We start from the raw sequence: 14,952 nt of genomic DNA, 5'->3' as shown, positions 1-14,952 counted from the left end.
ATTTTAAGTACAGCTGAAAATTTATGGTAATCTGTATTGTTACACTACGTACTTGACTTTATATGCGTATATACACTATCAGGGTTTCATCTAGAATAAAAAGTTTGGAGGGGAAGGTTTACGCACGCCGCAAATTGTTTAGCCACTCCCACATTTGTTTACCACACCCCCTATTACATGCTAGTGCATCACAGTAGATCTAGTTACAATCGTGGCAGTGAAGAAAAAGTAAGTTCATGTTTATTTTATATATTTCACAAACTGTACAAAAGGGGGTATAGTCACATGTCAAGAAAAAGTGAATCACTCAAGAAAAGAAACGGATATATATATAGAATAATAGAATAATAGAAGACCATGCAGTGCTGGAAACGAAGCCGCTTACATAAATAACGTTTGCTCAGTGCGTACAGTGGTGCATGAAGTCCACTCTCACTGTGAGGCCTGTAACGACTGTTTTTAGGGTATAGTTGTGTGGAGTAGAGTCCAGAGCAACATCTGTGAGACAAAATAATGAATTCATATGATGCACGCATCGAAATGAAATACTGAGAGTGCAAGTCTCAGATTGCACACGTGATCTAAACGTTGGTTAAATTTGTTACTATATGTACCCTTATAACAATAACCCCCATGCAGCTAGTCCCAAATACACCTTTGAAAATGTGTAGTTCTGGTTAAAACGTACATACACTCGCCGAAAATCAAATGATTGGACAGTTTTTTTGCTAGTGATCACAGCTCCAAGCGAGCTAGTCCATGCATGCATGTACGAACAAATGCTTATGACTATACCTTGTTGCGCATGTGATGTATCGGTAGCTGGATTATACGACTGGAGTGGTTCAGGTTCATGCTCAGGTTCATACTGTCCTTCCTGCAACAGATTCATCGTTTAGTCTCTGTACTGTATATAGCTGCTTTCATGTGACTAACATTTTAATAGTTTATTTTGTGGAGCTACTGTTCTCTAGCTTACCTCACTGAAGAACGTGAGGGGAAGAACGACAAAAGTTGTTGTTTTTTGTTTTGTTTTTCATACAATGTTCAATTCAGTTCATAAATTTCACACAAAATGTCACATAAATTGCAACATTTTGTACGAATATTTATATGCTTGTAGTTTAGTATCTGCATGCATGACCTCATTTGCAGAAATTTAATATTGCTACTGCATATGTATACAATTGCTAGATCTAGTAGCATGCAGTGACTGACCTGGAAGCATGGTCCATGCCATGCTGCAACAGGGTTGTTGCTGCAGCACACTGATACTTGCAATTGTCCACTCTCCTGGTGTTGAGGGCAGTGTGGGGCTCTCACAAGACTAAAATAGCCTCCATGAGCTACAGCAGCCTGGGTGCAACAACTAGTCTCTGTGACTTGGTCAGGCATTATTTTTAGTTGCTATCAGTGCAGCAGCTCCTTTTATATCAACAGGAAGGCCTATTTGCGTGGGCTGTTTGCGTAGGCGGTTTATTGGATATTGTCAAGATTCTAGCTTTAAAATACATCCTCCTGATAAGGCCAAGGAGAATTGGGTATAGATTCAAGAACATACTTAATGAGGGAAGAGTTTTGAAGCACATTCATCGATTTGACCCATATCAGAAATAATTATGTCAGTGCCAATAAAAAAAAAAAGTTTGGCATGCATGAGCTGGTTACTATCTGCTCATTGATTTAAAGGAACACACACGTTATAGCGGGTTATTTCCAGGGATTAAAACCAATATTCAGGATATTGTTTTGTTGTGGCTGCTTGCACTGCAAGTAAAGATGGTCAATAATTGCTTCATCATTCAGTAAATATTCGTACTTTCACAAAAACCACGGAATTTCCCCCTCCGAAAATGATCCACTGTACGGTGCTTTTATTGGGGTTGAGTGTTTCTGTTCCGGGATGACCTTTCCACACATTGTTCCGACTGGCTATTATCAAAAGAGGATATGACCTTAGGTGTAATGTGTGGTTGTATAAAAGCTAGTGGTTTAATAACTTTATATACAGTCATGTAGTCTCGCTCTGAGATTTAGAATTTCGTTTTCCTTGTGGTAAAGTAGTTAGAATGGATTGTGTAAACACTGGTATACAGTCTACACCCACTATGAGCAGTTAAGCACCTTTGCAACACACACACACAAAATGAGTAAACCACATTCCCATGGACTACGTATACATGCAGGACTATACTTGAGAGGTTTCTTTACTAAGTGCAAAATCACTGTGTACTTGGTCTATCTCATATCACGCAGACTAGCTAGCAATTTACTCAACAATGCACATCAGTCTGGCACAACATCACTCGTACTCAACAATGTTGGTCAACTAATAACCTGCAATCATGATCTACCACATTTATGTAACAGCTGTAAAGCTGCACTTAGCTGTTTCATGCAGCAGCCATTAATTGTATGGACTTTGAATTTTTGATATGTATGTTGACAGCCAGTAATAATCATAGTAATCCCAAGTTCCTGGGGACCCTCATAACCTACCTAGCTATACAAGTGCAAGCTATAGCTAGGTGCATACATCCTGTCAAAACACTACACACAGTAATTAAGATACCTTTTTTACTGCTGTGTTGCCTAGCTACAGTCCACCCACTAGTTATAATGCTCACTCTAGGATTGGCCTAAATAGAGGGAATAATTATGTGATTTCGTATGTTCATAGGTGCAAATGTTTATTCAGAGAATCACTACTGTATGACCTAGCTTGCACTAAAAGCAAAATTAGCCCATGTCAGGTTTTAGTAAGTAGGCCTAACATTCTGAATGGAATAGCAATCACACTCCCACACACACACACACACACGCACGCACACACACCCACACACACAGTACGAAGCTATCCCCGAGTCACTAAAGAACATGTTTAACTTATTGGTCACAAGGGATCTCTGATACTGTTAATAGCAGCCAATCAGATTCAAGTAATCGTCTCTTGGCTAAAGACACCATCTCCATAGCAACAGACGCAAGAACAAGTGGGATCATTTCCTAAATATACTTCATGAGTCCGAAAATGGCCATACCCAACTAAATATATCACCGGGGCAACTGTTTCCGTGGCAGTCGAGTCTACTTCTCCTCTCAGTACTAGCCCAAGTGAGTGAGTGGCCATGGGCATGTGTGTGTGTGTGTGGAAAGTATAAGTTCCTGGGCACAGCATTAAAACTGCTTTCGGTTTAATCAGTTTTGCAAACGTGTGCCATGCATGTTATCAGCCTCCCAGTTTGTGGTGACCCAGGTATAGTATATATGCTGGAAACTTCCCCCAATGTTTAACCAACAAAGTGCATGTACAATGTACAGTGGATTGCAGTGCACTTGCAACAGAAAATTGCCAAACAGCAAAACCACCAGATATGAATTTCATTACCAATAATAATTCTAAGCTCAGCTTGCACTTTTATTACAACGATTTTTTCAGCAGAATCTCATTGAACATCTGCTTATTCCTAAACATAATTATATAGGTATGAGCAATCTACAGCTGGGGGGATTAAAGCCCAAAAGGTGCTCAGTCATACATCTCCGATTATAAAGATATTCTCTGGGCACTCCTATTAGTCTCACTCATAGATACCTACAAAATGGATACTTTATGATAGCATTCTTGAAAAGCCTAGTAGTCAATGAACATAATTATATAGAAATGCATGATATACATTTCAGACTGGCTGTATGTACAGTGTACAATGTCATGCATGTCAATACGTTCTTTGGGGGGGAGAGGGCATGCCTAGAGAGGTTCAATGAGTGTCTGCTGAAAAATTGGTTGTCATTTCAGTTGGCTCTATACTTTCTACCTGTAATAAAGTGCCAAGTTAAAGCTACTCTTGGCCAGAAAACTGATAATGATATTCATAATAATTTATCTGATTGTGGTTTTGCTGTTTAAACATTTTTGTAAGGGAAGGCATTAGCCAAATTATACCAGTGTCCGTACAACTATTGCAACGAGATACTGACAGGTTGTGTCAACACCACTGAACAACCAAGTTGGAACAAAGAATACACAGTATAATTGAGGGCTTTGTGTACAGTGGATTGCAGTGCACTTGCAACAGAAAATTTTCTGTTGCAAGTGCACTGCATACTCTAAGTGTTTATGCTTCCCTGTGCTCTGTTCTTAATGCCAATAACAATACTATATACATGTAGGTGGAAAAAAAGAACTACAAAAGACAGAGAAAGAGCTCGCTAAAAACTTACGTAGTTAATTAACACGTAGCAGAAGACAACAAACAGTTTGAATATTCCAATTCTCAAATTGAGAGAGAAGAGAAAGAAACCGAAGACCTACCAGCTTCAAAGAAATACAAAAAGCACTGCAAACAGTTGATTCACAGCCAAAGCAAAGATAGTAACAGTAACGAGTTAGACCAGTATCTGCAAAAGAACTTCAAACTAGCCCAAACGATAAGTCTTGAACAAAGTTAGCATTACTATTGTACTGCATTGTCTAGTATAATAATATTATGGGCCTGTACACGTGTTTCCATGGCAGCAACTTTTAATACTGGCATTCAAATGGCACGTATGTTGCATGTATGTAGGATATGGGTAGCACGCGTGCTCAATACGTGTAATATAGGTGCAACATGAAAGCACCAATCGTAAGTGGCATGTGTGTAGCACGCATGTACATTGCATGCCATTAAATGCGTGCTGCACACATGTGGGTAGTACACAACCTTCAAATACGAGCAGCACACAAGCAGGCTACATATATGAGGCACACGTGCAGCACACCTACCACAGCTATAACAGTCGCACTTATCCTGCACTCGTCCCACGCCTATGTCCAAAATACACCATGCAGCACGCAAGCAGCACAAATGCTAAACAAATGTGACAGGGCCTAGGAAAACAACCCTTATGGAGCAAACTAATAATGTTCAGTACACTACAAAGTACAATATTTAGAGCTATTTTAGGATTTTGGTTTTCTTTCGTAAGAAGTAACTTCAACATCTCCTCTAACTTAAAAAAAAAATTTTTTATCCGAAAATTTTTTTGTATAGCCGTTACAAGGCAGCCATTGAATTTTTTCATGCTGTTCTTGCATGCGAATAGAACTTGGAACATTAGTTTCTCAAAACGGTAGGTCAATACTGTCCCCCTTTCACCCGAAAATATTTTGGGGTAGGAAGGTGCAAAGTGAGTGATATTGTAATCAATTTGAAGCTTAAGCACTGCTTTATTTAATTAAGCAATAAAATACAATTAATTAGTTTGCTCCATAAGGGTTGTTTTCCTAGGCCCTGTCACAAATGCCAGATAAGTGCAAGATGTAAGTGCAAGTGTGCTGCTGATATGTGCTGCATGCATGCTGCTCATATTGCATTTTTGGGAACCTCAATTGTTATGAATATAGATACACCACTGGTTTAGTGATATTCACTGATTAAGGAACGTGTCCTTGTCTGTGTGTAGCAATGAATCAGCTGTCTGCCATATGAGAGCAGGAGTATGTGCACACACACAACTAACATCGTGTCAGTGTTACAGGGTTTTTGCAGACACAGCCTTAGAATCGTTGCCACAGGGCTAAACAAACAAAACACAGCAATGACTTCATAAATAGCAAGGATTCTAAAACCTGTATGTACATGTGTACATGTTGGTATGAACCCCCCGCTTTCCTGCATTATAATGATAACACACACGTGCATGTCCTCATCTATGATAGTGTTATAATGACAGGGTTACCTACTAATCTCTCCTCCCCCTCTCATGCACAGAGTGCTAGCTCGCTGTACTATGCCCTGGGGGTGAACCCCAAGGTACGCCAGAGTGTGCAGGCCATGTTCTCACTGGCACAACAATAAGGGGACATCTTGAGAGAAGGTTGGAAGAACCTACTAGACTGTCTACTGGCACTATTCAAGGCTAAGCTACTACATGTACCTGGAGGTATGGGAGTACGTTTCAGCCAGCTGAGCATGAGAACTGGTCAATTATATTCATATTCATTGTTTAATTTATAAGCCTCTGTTTTGTCTTTGGTGTTAGCAGTAATCATTAAAGTGTATGTCATACAATATGAATGTTAATATCAGTTATCACTATAGGTATTATTATGATCATTCATAGCCACAGGAGGTACATGTATACGGCCTGCAACTGTGTCACTGCCTAACACTCGCATTCTTATGAATAAACCACATTAATGTTGTGTACTACGTACACCTCATTTGAAAGTCAATGTACAGTAATACTTGCCCATTGCAGTGATTTTGCAAAAAATTGCGTGTGTGGGTGTGCGTGTGTGTGTGTGGGTGTGTGTGTGTAGGGGGGACTTTCTATTTTATTTCTCGTGTTGATTTAGTGGTAAAGTAGTTAGAATGGATTGTGTAAACACTGGTATACAGTCTCGTGTTGATTTAGAAACGTTGTTTTAGGATATTGCAAAACTCTGGATACTCACATGCTACAGTGCTGTGCTGCTACTCACTGTATCTCCCCCTTCTCTCCCCCTATGTTGCATCTAGGTTCATACATGTATATACCTTCTCCTCCTCTTCCAGGTCTCAGATTTCCTCCATTGTGAAGGGAAGGTGTCTCTGTATCGTGAGGAGGTCACTACACGTCAAGACTCCTCCCTCCTCTCATCACTATAATAGCTACTGGTTGCTAAGCAATGACCAATCAGGGAAGGCCCTCACTCCGAGCGAAATCAAGGCCAGGAAAACAACACTCGAGTGTATACAGGTACAGTGGTACATGTACTCTGCTATAATTGACTTCTTGTAATAAACAGCTAGGCCTCATTGAGTACAGTCAAGAGTTCATTAGGAACTCTTAGTACAGTACATGCATGCCATGTTTGTCAATAGAGTTTTCTTTACCAGCATAATTATAAGCCCACACACACACACACACACACACACACACACACACACACACACACACACACACACACACATGCACACACACTAGGACTGCCACCCTGAGCAGTTATTCACAGAGAGTATAAGTTCCTGAGAAGTGATTCTCTATTAGAGCTAGTTAAGGCTCTGAGCTTTGCCTCCAGAGAACCAGAACATCACCACAGCCTCGGGACTGTGTTTGATGAAGAGGCTGCTGTGTTCTTTGTAGAGCAACTTGTGGTCGTTGCAGTGGAGAATAAGTAAGTACAGGAGGTTTGTAGCCACACCATTATACTCCTGCTACATTTCAATATTGATGAAAGCATTTCCAACAATTCCAACAATAAGTAAGTACATGCTTAGGAAGCTTAATTGTATAGCCACAACATACGATTAAATGATGCTTTTTTACACACCACTATATAATTATACAGACCATTGACAAAATGTTTTATAACAAATAAAAAGTTGTTTTTCACAAAATATTAATGGTACAAAAATGGGTATCAAACAAAACACGGTAAGTATACAAAGATTATTATTGCAACAGTCATGTTGGAAACGTGTGTATAGAGATGGCAGTGCCCTGGGTTGCTTGCTCGTAATGTCTGCTAGTGCGTACAGAATTTGAAGAGATCCACTCTCACTATGAGGCCTGTCACTATCGTTCTGAGTGTGTAGTTGTGAGGGGTTGAGTCCAGAGATACACCGTCTGCACAAGAGTCATCGTCATACAACTTTAATTACCATGACCCACGTCTTCAATCGAGCATAACACGCAATGTGCATGGAAAAATTTTTCCACAGCCACAGGCTATTTTTTGTTATGATAATTTTCTGAGAAATTGATTTTGCACAACTAATTCTATATGCATTGCTATGTTACTACTACCTTGTGATGCAGCCTGTGGATCTTGAGGGGTTGAGGATGGAGAGGATGCTTCTTCCTGCAAGAGTAGATCTAATTTTAATATGTAATGATATTAAAACATCTAGACTTAACTGCAGCTAGTCAAACTGCTAGCTCAGAGAGAGCGGCTGCAGAGACTAGACTATTAATGCATTTTAATGTAACAGCTAGCGTGCACTGACTGACCTGACAGCATGGAACGCAGCAGCCCACTAGCTGCCCGCACTGTAAAGTGTTGCTCTCTTGATGCAGAGGACAGTGTGGAGCTCTCTCTACACTCAGGTAGTCTCCATGAACTATTAGAGATTGCATGCAACAGCTAGTACCAGTCACTTGCTCAGACATCATCAAGTAAGCTATTTATAATGCAGAGATATAATCTATAGCGCCTCTATTCACTTTTTTTATCAGTAGACTCAGAGATACAAAAGAAAGGGGATTGGAAACTACAAAGGATTATAATTATTTATACTCAGCATGCTCATTACCTGTCTTGACTGCTCTACAATCAGAGCTCTACAATGTGCTGTACATAGAAACAGTGAAATTGATCATTTTTAATGTTGATTTTTCTAAAAAGTAAAGAGAATTTAGCTCTAAAAAGTCGACTAAGCCATGCAGCCACTATTACTAGACAAATAAATGCTATGCAAGAAGAAATAGCCTTTACTATGAAGTCGTAGGAGGGACAGGCCCGTGGTGTGTCTAAAAGTATACTAAAGCAGTTTAAAGGACTATACTGCAAACGTTTATGAACAGTACAGCTTATTTATAGCATGAAGCCATTCTATGTAGCACTTAGATACATAATAACCAAGTCAAGCAATGTCCTTTGCTGTTTTGACTTCACAGGAGGGACAGAGAAAAGTTGACATAGAGTAATTCAAGCTAAACTCAAAAAAATTGGAAATAGAGTAAAGACAACGGACTTAGAGCTTGTCAGTGGTATAAGCTTACTTCTCTCAAGTATCTCCCAGGCCCTGAGTGATCTCTAGTGGATAGGAGAGCTAGAAACCAGGGATACAAAACTGTAGCGCAGTCCTCCATGTAATTATTTGCGAGCGCAATAATTACACAGAGTGCTTCACCGGATGTCAGTCCTTTTACATAGGGCGTGGGCGGTCGTTTCCAATCCCCTTTTCTTTTATATCTCTGGTAGACTATAGCGGGGTTGTTTCCATACGCCCCCACATTGTATGGTGGAAGTAAGAGCCGCACATCCAGGGTGGGTGGGGGTTTACCCCAGGGATTCCCTTATTTGGCTATTATAACACTCTAGTGACCAGGAATAATAACACTTGACATGTGTGGGCTGCTATCATTTTTACAATTAACCACTACACCTACTGGATACTCCTCTTTATAATAATTCCACTTCCCTCCCAGGGATCATATGTTGCCGAGGAATTTCCAAGGAATTGTGATCATAACTGCTTTCCGTTCAGAAATTCTGTGCATAGTAGTGAGTGTATATAATTTATGCGTACATATAGATTACACCCATTGTGTAAACATGCATGGTGCTAAAGGAAATAAAGTCCTAGATAATTATAGCCTTTAGTTTGTGATGCAATAGTTCCATGCTGTATTTACAACTCTCATTCTCTTGCAGGCATTCTTCAAATGTTGTGAACTGCTCTCTAGTTTAGTACGATCAGACACCCACATCACACCTTCTAGCTTTCCCTATCACTTGACAACCATACAAAGATTTATAGAGATTGCCGCTAGTCAAGGCTCACTGCAATAAATTATGACGAAACAATTCCAGAAAAAAACTGGCTCCAACAAAAAGACGTACAGAAGGCTGCTAAAAAATTGGTGTTGATGGACGTCGTACTGTTAGACAGACTGCCATAACGAACCTACAACGAGCGTTACTAGCACATGAGCTCCAGGTACTGACTGCAGGAGAGTGGCTAGCCTGCTTCCAAGAGGTGAGAGGGTCAGGGTGTATGGTAAGAGACTGTGATTATGTATATCATAAGCTAGTACACCGATATTGGTACTATAACCTCTTAGCTAGTTCCTTACCACGTACTACAGTGTACCCAGTGAGACCACCACACTATAGACAGACTATATTGGTACTAGATACATCATTATAATTATTATTATCCAGCTACCAATACATCACATAAGTCATCTTCACAGTCTGTTGAGACGCCGAAAATCAGGACTATGTCGTTGTATTGTTATCTTCACTAACCTCTTAGCTAGTTCCTACCACTACAGTGTACACAGTGAGACTATAATTTATTGGTACTATAACCTCTTATATCTATAGTTCCTTTACCACTACAGTGTACACAGTGAGACCACACTATAGACAGCTAGTCACCGTACATGTACACGGAGTAGCCTGGTATAATAATTGGACCAGCTGCAAGGGTACTATCTTAATATTGGTACTATAACCACACACACACACACACATACACACACACACACACCACACACCTACACACACACACCACACACACACACACCACACACACACACAGGTATTCTTCCGATGCTGACTCGGCTGTTGGCTGACCTCTCCTGCTGAGACAGGACTAGTGTTGAGGAGACCAGGGTCAGAGGATCAAACTTACTCTGCAAGGTGAGGTAAATACAAATGTAAGTATACTGGAGTGTAGATCTAGTATTTGCGTTTCATATTTTGTCTGCTTAGCTCCCATCTGTTTATTTTGTTCTCTGTAATTGTCACCATGATGTCTCGTTTCCTGCTCGCAATAATGGCACTTTTAGGCCCCACAATTTCTAATAGCATCTTTGTGTTCGTAAATAATTGTCAGGCTCCACACACACACACACAAACACCACACACACACACACACACACACACACACACACACACACACACACACACACACACACACACACACACTCACACACAGGTGTTTCTCCAGCACTTGCTGTCTCTCTCCCTGACATTACCTGTCTGTGTTCTACTGAGTGTGTCTAATTATTAAACAATGGTACAGATCAAGGAGCCTCTTTTCTATACCAGCATATCTTTGGCATCTCAGAAACAGCCATATATAGCTACTGAAGGTAGGGACTACTAGTTAGCGTACCTGAGTACGTACAGTATATGCACTGTAGTCTGCACACAATAGTATACAGTGAAGTTGATAGAATACGTTGTTGTGTTTACCTCTAGCTATTTAATTAAATAGTAGTGTAAACAATTGTATACATGTTGCCAGGTTTGTACTGTGGACAATTTTTGAGCCTGTGAAGCCAGATTTGTAGTACTGCCCTCTTGGAAGTTTGGGGCAAACACTTGAGATAAGTGTAACAGTTTACCACAATACTATAGAACAATTAAGGGTAAAATTTTGGAACAGAAGATTCTGTAGACAGATCTTTATGTGGATATACAGATCTAGCTATACCTGCAGTATTAAACTACTATAGTTGGGTAACTAGGAAAAACTTCGTTATTAAGAGGTGTTAAGTGGCGTACTATGTGGCAGAGAATTGGAGACTGGTTCAGCAGCAGGCTGTTTCTCAGTCAACAATTTTAATTAAATTACAGGCAGTTTATGTCGTAATCAAGCTACCCCTAGGGCCCAAACTTTGCACCTACAGATATCCAATTTGTGGTTTAGCTGTAAACTGTTTCAAGCGGTTTTTTGCATTTTACAGTAATACTATTTACCAAAACTTCACGTGAGCTGACATGAGCTACAACAAATAGCGTGAAAAAACTACAACAACAAAACATAAAGATCTCCAAAATTTCACTTGCTCTATTATCAATAGTATTGTGGTTTACTTGTTACACTTATCTCAAGTGGTTTTTTGTATTTGCCCTAAACTTCCAAGTGAGCTGCAAAGGGCAGTACTGTGGACAATTTTTGAGCTTGTGAAGCCAGGTTTGTACTGTGGACAATTTTTGAGCTTGTTTGTACTGTGGACAATTTTTGAGCTTGTGAAGCCAGGTTTGTACTGTACAATTTTTGAGCCTGTGAAGCCAGGTTTGTACTGTGGGCAATTTTTGAGCTTGTGAAGCCAGGTTTGTACTGTGGTGGACAATTTTTGAGCTTGTTTGTACTGTGGACAATTTTTGAGCCTGTGAAGCCAGGTTTGTACTGTGGACAATTTTTGAGCCTGCATGTGAAGCCAAGTTTGTACTGTGGACAATTTTTGAGCCTGTGAAGCCAAGTTTGTACTGTGGACAATTTTTGAGCCTGTGAAGCCAGGTTTGTACTGTGGACAATTTTTGAGCCTGTGAAGCCAGGTTTGTACTGTGGACAATTTTTGAGCCTGTGAAGCCAGGTTTGTAGTACTGCCCTTTGCGGCTCACTTGGAATTTAGGGGCAAATAGCATTTGAGTAACCAGGAGTACATATACTCCTGGTGTCACAGTTTACATAAGTAAACCACAATACTATAGAGGGGACAAAGTTTAAATTTTGGAACAGAAGATTCTGTAGACCAGATCTTTATGTGGATATACAGATCTAGCTATACCTGCAGTATATGTGGATATATAGATCTATAGCTATACCTGCAGTATTAAACTAAACGACAGGCAGTTTATGTCGTAATCAAGCTACCCCTAGAGCCCAAACTTTGTACCTACACTAACAGATAGCCAATTTGTGGTTTAGCTGTAAACTGTTTCAAGCGGTTTTTTGCATTTTACAGTAATACTATTTGCCAAAACTTCACGTGAGCTGACATGAGCTACAACAAATAGCGTGAAAAAACTACAACAACAACAACAGGCAAGGGAAATTTTGGAATAGACCATTATTATGGTCTATTCCAAAATTTCCCTTGCTTGTAGTATTGTGGTTTACTTATGTAAACTGTTACACTTATCTCAAGTGGTTTTTTGCTATTTGCCCCAAACTTCCAAGTGAGCTGCAAAGGGCAGTACTGTGGACAATTTTTGAGCTTGTGAAGCCAGGTTTGTACTGTGGACAATTTTTGAGCTTGTGAAGCCAGGTTTGTACTGTGGACAATTTTTGAGCCTGTGAAGCCATGTTTGTACTGTGGACAATTTTTGAGCTTGTGAAGCCAGGTTTGTACTGTGGACAATTTTTGAGCCTGTGAAGCCAGGTTTGTACTGTGGACAATTTTTGAGCCTGTGAAGCCATGTTTGTACTGTGGACAATTTTTGAGCCTGTGAAGCCAGGTTTGTACTGTGGACAATTTTTGAGCTTGTGAAGCCAGGTTTGTACTGTGGACAATTTTTGAGCCTGTGAAGCCATGTTTGTACTGTGGACAATTTTTAGGCTTTGGGGTTGCGTTTGCGTTAAATATTAATGCCTGTTGATTAATGCTCTTTATACAATTACTTCGTATCGTGTGTGATACTAAGTTTTAATGCTATTCCTCCCTTGCAGGCATTCTTCAAATGTTGTAAACTGCTCTCTAGTTTAGTACGATCAGACTCTCACATCACACCCTCTAACTTCTTCATCACCTTGACAACCATACGAAAATTCACAGAGATTTGCCGCTAGTCAAGGCTCACTCCAATATGACGAAACTATTCCAAAAAATCCGAAAACTGGCTCCAACAAAAAAGACAAAAATTCTCAGAAACAATCAAAGGCTGCTGAAAAATCAGACGCTACGAAACAGAGTAATAGTCTAATATAATTATGCCACGTCTTCACTGAGATTATTGGATGCACTATACACCATGAGTACCTCATGTGTACGACGATCAAGCCGTTGCTAAGCTACACGGACTGATTGCTAATGGCAACGGCGTTACAGAGAGTGGACTATAATTATTCCCCAGAGAGCTAGTGACAAGGAAGGAACAGAGCGAGAGCCTGGGGGACTGTTATGGCAGGTGGCATGGAGACCTCTGTTACAAGGTGTGTAGGCTCATACAATGACTAGCTGCTACATCTTCCAGGCACTGTAATAAGATGTGTAACCATTAACTAAGTACTAGCACGTTACTGTGAGCTAATTAATTCACATTCCTTTGGTCACAGGTTTCACAACCTTGTTGAGTTGTTGCCTCAACCAAATGAACTCAATATGGCTCGGATGTGTTGTGATGGACGTCGTACTATTAGACAGACTGCCATAACGTACCTACAACGAGCGTTATACTAGCACATGCATATGAGCTCCAGGTACTGACTGCAGGAGAGTGGCTATAGCCTGCTTTCAAGAGGTGAGAGGGTACGTTAGGGTGTATGGTAAGAGACTGTGATTATGTATTCATAAGCTAGTACACCGAGTAGCCTGGTGGACCAGCTGCATTGCAGCTAGGAGGATTACTATCTTAATATTGGTACTATAACCTCTTATAGCTAGTTCCTTACCACTACAGTGTACACAGTGAGACTTGGTACTATAACCTCTTAGCTAGTTCCTTTACCACTACAGTGTACACAGTGAGACCACACTATAGACAGCTAGTCACCGTACATGTACACGGAGTAGCCTGGTATAATAATTGGACCAGCTGCAAGGGTACTATCTTAATATTGGTACTATAACCACACACACACGCACGCACGCACGCACACACACACACACACACACACACACACACACACACACACACACACACACACACACACACACACACACACACACACACACACACACACACACACACACAGGTATTCTCCTGGTGCTGACTCGGCTGTTGGCTGACCTCCCCTGCTCAGACAGGGCTAGTGTGGAGGAGACCAGGGTCAGAGGATCAAACTTACTCTGCAAGGTGAGGCAAATAAGTATGGAGTGTGGATCAAGTGTAACTAATATTTGCGTTTCATATTAATTTTCATCTGCTTAGTTCCCATCTGTTTAGGTTATAGGTACATTATTTTGTTCTCTGTAATTGTCACCATGATGTCTCGTTTCCTGATCGCAATAATGGCACTTTTAGGCCCCACAATTTCTAATAACATCTTTGTGTTCGTAAATAATTATCAGGCTCCACACACACACACACACACACAAACACACACACACACACACACACACACACACACACACACACACACACACACACACACACACACACACACACACACACAGGTACACAGGTGTTTCTCCAGCACTTGCTGTCTCTCTCCCTGACATGACCTGTCTGTATTCTACTGTGTCTAACTATTATTTAAACAATGGTACAGATCGAGGAGCCTCTTTTCTATAACAGCATAT

General features: G+C 40.5%; 1 protein-coding gene and 2 long non-coding RNA genes across 3 annotated transcripts in view; 1 reads left to right on the top strand and 2 right to left on the bottom strand.

Annotated features, from left to right (window-relative positions):
• Window positions 1–222: 222 nt before the first annotated feature.
• Window positions 223–6,596, bottom strand: LOC135333766 (uncharacterized). The gene is made up of 4 exons (XR_010394040.1): window positions 6,525–6,596; window positions 1,219–1,356; window positions 796–877; window positions 223–498 (listed from the first exon to the last, which is right to left on the bottom strand). It is a non-coding gene; the product is annotated as an uncharacterized LOC135333766 (long non-coding RNA).
• Window positions 6,585–14,952, top strand: part of LOC135332524 (uncharacterized) — a 37,148-nt gene continuing 28,780 nt past the window's right edge. Inside the window, exons 1-9 of the mRNA XM_064527723.1 lie at window positions 6,585–6,726; window positions 6,955–7,144; window positions 9,181–9,256; window positions 9,407–9,731; window positions 10,299–10,404; window positions 10,698–10,854; window positions 13,161–13,643; window positions 13,767–13,951; window positions 14,406–14,506. The gene's annotated coding sequence lies outside the window, so the exon portion shown is untranslated. The remainder of the gene's footprint in view (window positions 6,727–6,954; window positions 7,145–9,180; window positions 9,257–9,406; window positions 9,732–10,298; window positions 10,405–10,697; window positions 10,855–13,160; window positions 13,644–13,766; window positions 13,952–14,405; window positions 14,507–14,952) is intronic.
• LOC135333708 (uncharacterized) lies at window positions 7,360–8,933 on the bottom strand. The gene is made up of 3 exons (XR_010394026.1): window positions 7,981–8,933; window positions 7,777–7,831; window positions 7,360–7,596 (listed from the first exon to the last, which is right to left on the bottom strand). It is a non-coding gene; the product is annotated as an uncharacterized LOC135333708 (long non-coding RNA).

This window comes from Halichondria panicea, chromosome 1 (genome assembly GCF_963675165.1).
Source record: "Halichondria panicea chromosome 1, odHalPani1.1, whole genome shotgun sequence".
NCBI classification, from domain to species: Eukaryota; Metazoa; Porifera; class Demospongiae; order Suberitida; family Halichondriidae; genus Halichondria; species Halichondria panicea.
This window is presented reverse-complemented; position numbering and strand designations above follow the sequence as displayed.